This window comes from Leucopleurus acutus (genome assembly GCF_964270905.1).
Source record: "Leucopleurus acutus genome assembly, chromosome: 6".
In the NCBI taxonomy this organism is placed as follows: Eukaryota; Metazoa; Chordata; class Mammalia; order Artiodactyla; family Delphinidae; genus Leucopleurus; species Leucopleurus acutus.
This window is the reverse complement of record NC_139149.1, coordinates 15,168,521-15,177,835: the sequence shown is the minus strand read 5'-3', so window position 1 is coordinate 15,177,835 and position 9,315 is coordinate 15,168,521.

The following is a 9,315-nucleotide window of genomic DNA, read 5'->3' as shown; positions in this document are numbered from 1 at the left end:
ATATGGAGGAATCCAAGGGCCTTGATGAGGGGGGTGCCGGGAATAAGTCATCTTGGCCAGAGTCTACCTGACTTTGGAGGTGGCTGGCTGCCTATTGATTAGGTGTTTTAATTTACACGAAACAGTTCACCCCACCATTGACTCACTTGATGTCTGAGGTATGCAGACCATCTTTCAACTTACACTATAGTTACCTGTACTTTGGAGCTTATCAGAATATAGGTCCACTGGGCCTTTTCCAAAATCTTTGGGACAGATAGAATCTTTTTCTAAGTTTTAGAAGCAATATGGTGTGTAATCCATAGATTAATTAATACCCCCAGCTGGTCTGAGCCAGCAGCCTCTAATCAAACACATGGGTACTTCTGCAGTAAAATGCATGAATATTTACACTGTGAGAAAAGAACTACAAATAACCTCACACTGGGTCAGATCAGATTTTATCATCACATGAGTTAGAAACAACCTTTGTTTCCTGAGCTTTCTGTGCTTTGCTATTGAGGACCCGTATAACCTCAAGCCATCTGAAGTCCCAAACTTGCTCAGCCCTGCTGAGAGGAGGGATTCTGCAGGCAGTCTGGGAAGAGTACGTGGTCCAACCATTCCTTTGTTGCTAGAGGACGGGACATCACACGGTGCTTGGCATGGCCCCTAGGACAGCCTTCTTGGAGTCGCATTTTGGAAATATGTTCTTCTCTTTCATTGAAGGTGCTTCAAGAAATAGTCTTATGAGGGCTTCCCTGGTGGCGCAGTGGTTGAGAGTCCACCTGCCGATGCAGGGGACACGGGTTCGTGCCCCGGTCCGGGAAGATCCCACATGCCGCAGAGCGGCTGGGCCCGTGAGCCATGGCCGCTGAGCCTGCACGTCCAGAGCCTGTGCTCAACAACTGGAGAGGCCACAACAGTGAGAGGCCCGCGTACCGCAAAAAAAAAAAAAAAAAAGAAATAGTCTTATGAAACTTAATCGATGCCTTTCACATAAAGCTGTAGTTGAAGTCATCTGATTACACTCTTTGTGAAGGCATGTTTTCTTATGATAATGGGAACTTTTAATTGACCATGTTTCTGTTTTTATTCTGTTCAGGAGGCAGAACCAAACTTATGGCTTAACTTTGGAATCTATATAGGAAGGGGTAACCCACTTGTGTTTGACGTTCCTAGCCAGTCTATAATCCCAATTCTTATTTAGGTTCTCCCTATTCTAGCGTTTTATGTCTTCTTTATACTTTACCATCATATTCTGTGTATTTCCTATAAGCTACCTCAAATCTTCTGTGAACTGAGACGGGGAAGAAAGAACCAGGAGATGACTGACAACCTGGATGCAGTGGAACAGGTGGGCACATCATTACTGATCAAATGGCGTCCTCAAACATCGTCACTGGTGGGTTTTAAGGGCTATATATAGCTCAAGCTTGGGGCTAGTGAGGATTTTCCCCTCTTGGTTGAAAGACACTAGGTGGTGTTAATGGTCTTCTCCCCATCATCCCTCCCCTCATAAAACACACAATCAGGAATACATTTAACAGTACTCTTTATTGAGCGCCCACCGTGTGTGTAGCTGCTATACTCGGTTTCATATACAAATACTCGTTGAATCCTACATCTATCCTACAAGGTAGGCACTGTCCTCATTTAATCATGTTCCAAGAGGGGGTGAGAAGCTTGCCTGTGGTCACACAGCACATAGTAGAACAGTACCTGGACTCAAGTCTGCCTGAATCCAAACATGGGAAGGTGAAGGGAACACAACAGAAATCTGACTGGACTCCATGTTTCAATGTTGGCTTGCATTTCACAGCAAGGGACCCATACCTGGTGTAGTGGCTCCACTTGCCTCGTTCTGGTTGGATTCCAGGCAGGAGTCTTAGAGGAAGAGTCTAGGTATGGTTGGGGGGTGGGGAGGGGAATGCAAGTTTCTGGTTTACTCTCACTATTGGATAGGATGCTTCATCACCGTGTTCACTTGGCCCGGGCTTTGACTTAATGCAGGATCATGATGGAAGCGTCCCAGGCAGAAGGAATCATTTCTGTCGAGTTCTTCTTGCAGGGAAGTTTTGTGCCGGCTAACTTGGCAATTTCTGTCAGACCTTTCAGAGTTGAACATTTTCTTCAGTTAGTGAGGCCTTCCCTGACTACTCACTATAATTACGAAATGCTCAGTTTCTGAGACACATCCGTTGGTGACTAACCTTACGGAAGGATGTACTTGTAATTCTTTTCAATACAGAGTATCAGAAATAGAAATCTATAGACAAACTGATGGATTTACAAGAAACATTGCAGGAACTCCCTTAAGCCTAATGTCTCTGTCTGCCTCAGATCTCTCTGCCTGTAGGACATGAGGGAGAGAGGGTTGGGAGGCTGTAAGAGGAATTAATCTCTTCCTTGCTAGAATTTATTTGCTGATTAAGTTATCACTAAAGGGTCTTCATGTCCAAATCCAATTCCATAAAGTTCCAGGCCTGTAGGGTGGGTGTGGCTAACCTGATAGTTTTATTTTGTAAATTTAGTCCTGCATAAAGCGTGCTACTTTTCTCCCCTTTATCACAGCCTCCATGTTTCTTCAGGCGAGCCTGAAGGGAATCTGGATTTTGCTCACGACTGCTGTCCTCTGTGAGCATCTCTTCCACGTGTGGGTACCAGCCCCAGAAGCCCTCTCTTCTGGCGCCTGACCTTCTCCCTCCACACTGAAGCTGGATGATATAGAGAAGTGTCTTTTAAACTCCAGGTCACAACTTGTCATGAAATCAGTGGGTGATCGTCTCAGACAGCTGTGTTCTCAGTGTCTGTACACAATCACTACAGAATCTGGGTGGCGCAGAGCAACAGGCCTTCACTCCCTGCTAAGGTGTCTGTGAGTTGCTGGGATCTCACTCATCCAGGCTGGGCTCTTCTGGGCTCAGCTTCAAGCTGTGGGTTGGTCTCCGTCTGCTCCATGTGTCTCTGAACCTTCTCGGGCCAGCAGGGCAAGTTCTTTTCCAGAGAGACGTGCAAGGGGACAAGCCCAGCACACAGCACATTCTCAAACCTTTGCTCCTATCAAGGCTGCTAATAACCCACAGACCAGACCGAGCCCAAAGTCAAGGGTGGGGAAGCACATTCCAGCCGTCAGGGCGCCATGACAAATGTGTCCGCTCTGGGGAGTGAAGAATGGAATCCAATCATTCAGTGTTTAGCGTTTTTCAAAAGTTACGTAAGACAGGAAAAACATGAGTGTAGTGTGGAAAGGGTAAGCACTCTCTCATAAAACCCCTTCCAGGCATGTTTCAGCTGGAGTATCAGTCACTACTTAGCCGGACTCCCCACTTCTGTCCTTGCCCCCCACCCCCCTGCAGTCTGTAGTCAGCACAGCCGCCAGAGGGGTCTCTGCTGAAATCTCAAAACCCTCCAGTGGTTTCCCACACAGGACGCCTTCCTGTCCCTCACTCACCTGCTGGGCATATGCTCTTACCTACAGCTTGACAGTTGCTACTCCCTCTGCCTGGAATTCTCTTCACACGGTATCTACCTATGTGATTCATTCCTCCACTAGTAGTGAGGTTTTGTTTATGAATATTTATTTAATGCTAAGAACACAGATATCCTAAAGAAGGGGCCGACAATTAAAGAACAGTCTGTCTTTTTTTTCTAAATAGGATTTTCGTAATAAAACCACTAGTGATTCAAACCTCTAAAACACAAAAGCACACAGATCTAGAAAAATGCACAACATGTTTTCTCTCTTACTGGAATTAATGTGACAACACCTAAATATTATCTTTAAGAAAGAGCAATCTTAAAATTGTGCAAAGAGACAGTACCCGTAGCTTTTAAACCATGAAACCAGTACCTGGCTTGTAATCAAATGAAAGCATGTAAAACAGTCTGCAGTTTATAGAATTCAAAGAAAATCAGGGTGACTAAAAAGTGAAAGAAAGGCAATAAGGCACAGGAGATACTCTGTAAAGCAGGATGCTCCCATGAGGTCTACTGCAAACTTGGATGAAACCAGGAGGCTCTGAACGCCGAGAATCGCTGATCAGACGGATAACATGTGGCATCCATGACAGGCAGCAAGTTACCTGGCTGTCTGGTAAAATTTCCAGAATATAAACTGAGGTGGTTTTCAGTAAAGAATGCAAAGTCGTATCCCCTGCCTACGCATTATAAAACACCAGACACTTTGCTTAGTCAGCACACTGAGGCAAAACGCGACAGTGTACGTGTTACCTGTTGGTACACTTTCCCCTCAGAAGTGTACCTCTAGGAAAACCGGTTCCTTTGCCTGCTTGGTTCTATTCCCAGGGCCTGACCCAGAGCAGAAGCGCAAATATTTGTTGGTTAAATGAATGAGTGAACAGGGACTTTTCTCATGGAATAAGAAATAAGGAGGCAAGCGGTCCCCACATTGGTTCGGAAGCTCGTCGTGTCTTCAGGGAGCCAGGCTCTTCCCAGCCTTTCGCTCAGGGTGCCGGATGTCCTTTGTGACGGTCTGGAAATGGCGAAGGCTGCTCCAACGCCCTGCTCTTCCCCAGCCAGCTGCCGGAACAGAAGCTCTTCTCTGCATCTTGTGCCAATCAGCAGCAGGAAGGTCTCCTCCGTACTGGCCATAACTGGGTTAGACACCCAATTACGTGCATGTCTGTAAACCAATTCTTGGCAAACAGAAACAGACTTCTCATGACTGTTTTAGGACAGCTGTCACGATTCCTCTCCTGGGGCTGGACACACTGCCACCCAGAGCTGGACAAAATTGGTTCTGCTGGTCAGGAAAGGGATCACCCACATCAGGTTTCCACATAGGACAGGCACAGCTCCCCTTGGACCATGACTCAGAGGTCCCATCTCCATCTTTTAAAGCGCAAAAGCCAGAGGAACACGGGTTGTGCTGTGATCCTCGTGAGACGGAGGCAACCATACAGCAGCCCTGGTCTGTCCCCAGGTCGAGCCCCGACCGCGTCCCCCTCACTGCCACCCAAACCCACTCACGTAATCAGAGCAGAGCCACTCTCACTGCTTCATCTCCCTGGAGCTGTTCCTCCGGAAGAGGAGGGCGCCCTCTTCGCTTCGCTATTTCCCCCAAGACCCAAGGAAAGGAAATTAACTACTTTGGGCTCAAGGACTTTCAATGCCTAAAGAAAGCAGATTTACTGAACAAGAATCTGATGTCCTGTTTCTATTTTTTAGAATAGTAAACAGAGTTAAAATTTAAAAACTTTATTTTTTGAATAGATAATACATGTAGATGGTACAAAATTCAAAAGGTACAAAAGGTACAGAGTGAAAAGTCTCCCCCAGCCCTCTTCCCGGAGGCACCCAAGGCTGTCAGGTTCCCGTGGATCCCTTCAGAGGCGCTCTATCTGTACACACGCACGTACGGACATGCACAGCCACAGGCATTTTTCTCCATCCCCTTCCATTTTTTTTCTTCTTCTTTTTTTTTTTTTTAGAAACAAACACTGATAAGCCAAGAGCCTCTTTTTCCCCACGTAACCATGCATCTTAGGGATCATTCCACGGCAGTACATACAGAGTGGCTTAATACTCCATTGTATGGATTTGCCACAATTTATTTAACCATTGCCCTGTGTTGGTGTAGTTTCCAACTTTTTACTATTGCAAATAATGCTGCAATGAACATCCCTGTCTATAGGAAAAATCCTTAGAAGTAGCATGGCTGGCCCGAAAGATTTGTGCATTTGCACTTTTGATAGAAATTGTCTGACTACCCTCCACGGGGTTGTACTGTTCATACTTCTGTATCCAGAATGCTGTATCCCGGGGCTGCTTCCCACTTCTTGGTTGCATGTGGCTCAGTCATTTCAACCAGACAAGTTACCTTTACGCAGGGTTTACTTTGAGCCAAAACAGACTCATGAGCTGATCACTGACAGTAATGTGCTTCCTTTCTTCCCCCTTCCCCCCATCTACATGGGGAGAAAATACTTCTGTAAAACATAATTCCTTTGAAAGGCCTGAAACCTCTGACACCTTTCTCATCCCAACCATCGAGCTTAGAGTGTAACAAAGACTCTGGGATCCTCCAAAGCTGCTGGATGAAATTGCCTCCTTGTTCTCAAGCTAAGCATAAAATAGATGAAAGGTCCAATCTAAACTTTGCTAATGAGGGGATGCACAGCTGCAGTTTGGAGAAGCTGTTTTATCCAGCCAGAATTTCCTGCTCATCCACTCCAGCCAGATGCTGAGGAGACGGCGGGGAACGATACAGGCGAGGCGCCTGCGTTTGCTGCTCTTACACACCAGAGGGGAGGGCAGGCAACACACGTCGCAGAAGACTACGTAAGAGTCCAACAGGGACGTGTGCCATTGAGACAGCGCAGGGGAGAGGGCAGTGTGTGGTCAGGGCTGCAGGCTGACACTGAGGGGTCTGTATGAGCAGCGGGGGGGGGGGGGTCTGGGAAAGCCCTTGCCCACGATCTGGGAGGGAGGGCGGTCCAGGCAGAGGCAGAGCAGGTGTGACCCCGGCACTTTTGAGGAACTGACGTAAGGCTGACGCGGAGAACCCGTCGTGGTCCCCACGCTGTCAAAGAGGCTGCAGACCAGATACTGACTCTCCCCTAATGTTTTTACATATTTATTGTGAGAACAGGGGAGACCATGACATTATTTTTTAGTAGCATTGTCAGCCTATCACCATGTGCTGTGAGAGGGAATGCTGTGGGCTGGCGGAAAAGGACCAAGAGAGGGCCTGGGGACTCTGAAGACGCATCACACAAGGCCCCTCTCCCGGCCAGCGCTCGGCCACCCAGACAGACAGCGGGCCCTCACCCTACGGGGGCTCTTCACCGTCCGGCTCTGCGGCAAGTCGTGCTTTCCTTGAGGCCAACACTGGCCATGAGCGACTCATAAAGCACCTCCTTCCTCAGTGTGTGTTCTAAGCCAGGGATCCCCGACCCCCGGGGTGGTACCGGTCTGAGGCCCGTCAGGAACCGGGCCGCACACAGGAGGCGAGCGGCGGCGGGCAGAGCTTCATCTGCTGCCCCCCTGTCGCTCGCATCACTGCCTGAACCACCCTCCCGCCGCCTTCTGTGGAAAAACTGTCTTCCACGAAACCGGGCCCTGGTGCCAAAAAGGCTGGGGACCGCCCACTAACTGCAGCTCAGGCTCCGCCTAGTAACCGTCAGCACGCGTTGCTAAAAGGCCCACTGCCCTGTCACACTGATCACCCGTCACCTGCAGAGAGGGCAACACAAGGCCGTGCTGAGGCGACAGAGATCAGGGTGGCACAGGTGCGCAGGCCACAGCTGACGGCCCACGGTGCCCTCAGGCAGGGCTGCGTTGGTCACTACAGACGCGATCGGGGCTGTCAACCTGACAGCCTGAGGCCTTCCCCATCCCCTGCGCCCGGTTTCAGGAGGCCCGGAGCTGTGGGGTTCGTCAGCGAGGGGATCCTCAGCCTGGGAAAGGCCTCCTGTCTTCTGGCCCTGCTGCCGGCCCAGTGGACACCGGTAGGACCCGGCTCTGCACAGAACATGGGCAATGAACCCACACCCAATTAAAACCATACCCTGCGGACTCTAAGAGAGCTCAGGCCTGACGAATTTGGGCTGTGCCCTCCCTGTTAAAAAGGGAGACAGGCCCCTGGCTTGTAACCTCAGCGCCTCCCTCGGGGGTGATCAGCTGAGCCCAGTGACCCAGGAGCCTGAATCCACGCCAAGGACAGCCACAAATACGTCCCCAGACGCCTCGCGATCGTCTAGCACGTCCTGCTCGCAGCAGCTCTGATTTCCGTTTATACCGAAGCAGCCCCGTGTACTCCCTGAGGGGCAAGTGGGATGGAGGGGAGCCCCAGCCCACAGGCTCCCCGAGAATCCCAGGGCACCCGCCGTCAGCAAGCTCACCGCTCTGACTGAGCAGGGACAACGGACCGCTCCCTGGGGAAACCCTGTCCCTCCCGAAGCACAGGTTTCCTAAAAGTAACTTATTTTTTAGCTCCAGAAAAGCCTGTGGGCTTCGCAGAACAGCCAGCCATACTCTGTGGGCGCACAGAAGGACACAGCCCTGGGAGGGCCCCCGGAGGGGCTTCCGAAATGAAAAGGGCCTCGGGGCATCTCCTCAGCCTCTGAGGCCTAACCGTAAAGCACATTTTATGTCCTCATTACTCACAAGGGCAGCATCCGCCCTGTGGCTTATCTGTGGCAAACAGAATTCTCAAGATGGACTTCTGTAGTTTAATTCAAAATGTGCTCAAGGAGCAGAAATTGATTTATGATCTGTCTTAGGCCTTGTAGATTAAAACATGGGAAAAGATATCTACTGATACCTCCCTACACCAAAACCAAACCGAACGAAACTCCTTAGAAACAGCCCAAAGTAAACGCCCCTACTTTTAGAAGAATTATTGGCTGCTTCGGGTTAGTCGTGCCCTTCCTTCCCCAGTCATCTAGAAGAAGGACCACCACAGCCTCCGATATTACCTGTTCCTCTTCCCTACCACCTGTGGATAATACACGAATAATCTAATTGCTCAAAAGTTGTTAGTTAGGGAATGGGTCCACGAGCTTCTCAGCATGATAACCAAGATGTTTCTCTGAACCCGAAATAGTTTCCAGTCAAACTGTCGTCTCCTTCCCCTGCCCTCGGAGCGCCACCTGCTCTTTGGCAGTCACTTGCTTCAACTTCATTGAGTCCTTTCAAAACCCACAAAGGACCAGGGCTCAGGGCAAGTGGAGAAGCGCATGGCCCAGGAACGGTGCCCTTATCACTCGGGCACCGGGAGTAGCCTTCTCACGGGGTGGGCCTCCCTGGGAGGACACAGAAGCCAAGGGCTGTCAGTCCAGCAAGAGACTGTTAAAGTCTGTACGCCATCAGCCCCGCTTAACGTATACATTAGGGAACTAAAAATGAGCACGGTGTCCCTGTGGCTGCACTGAGCGCCCTCCTTACATGTTTGAGCTTTTATGTTTTATGGCCCAAACCTGCTGACTGGTACGTGTGCAAGGCTCGTGTGGAATGACGTGCAAGCCTCGTGCTGGGTTCACTGACCCCAAGCTGCCAGGTTCCCCAGGGCTGGGGCAGGAGGAGTTCTGTGTGGATGGACTGTTCCTTCCAGAGGAGAAACCTGAGCCCTCCACCTTCCCTTCAAGCCCCTGCAAAGACAGGTCCCAGCCCACCTTTCCAGACTGGTCTCTAAAGCCTCCTGCAGAGACTGGCCGCTCACTCCTCTCCCCACAAGCACGCCTTGTACTCTCCCCACACCCTCTTATACTTTATCCAAAATGGCCTTCCCACCAATCTCTGCTATTAAATTGCTATCCCCCCTTCAGATCCAGCCCAGACCCAGCCTGCTCCACGAAGCCCTCTGGATCTCCG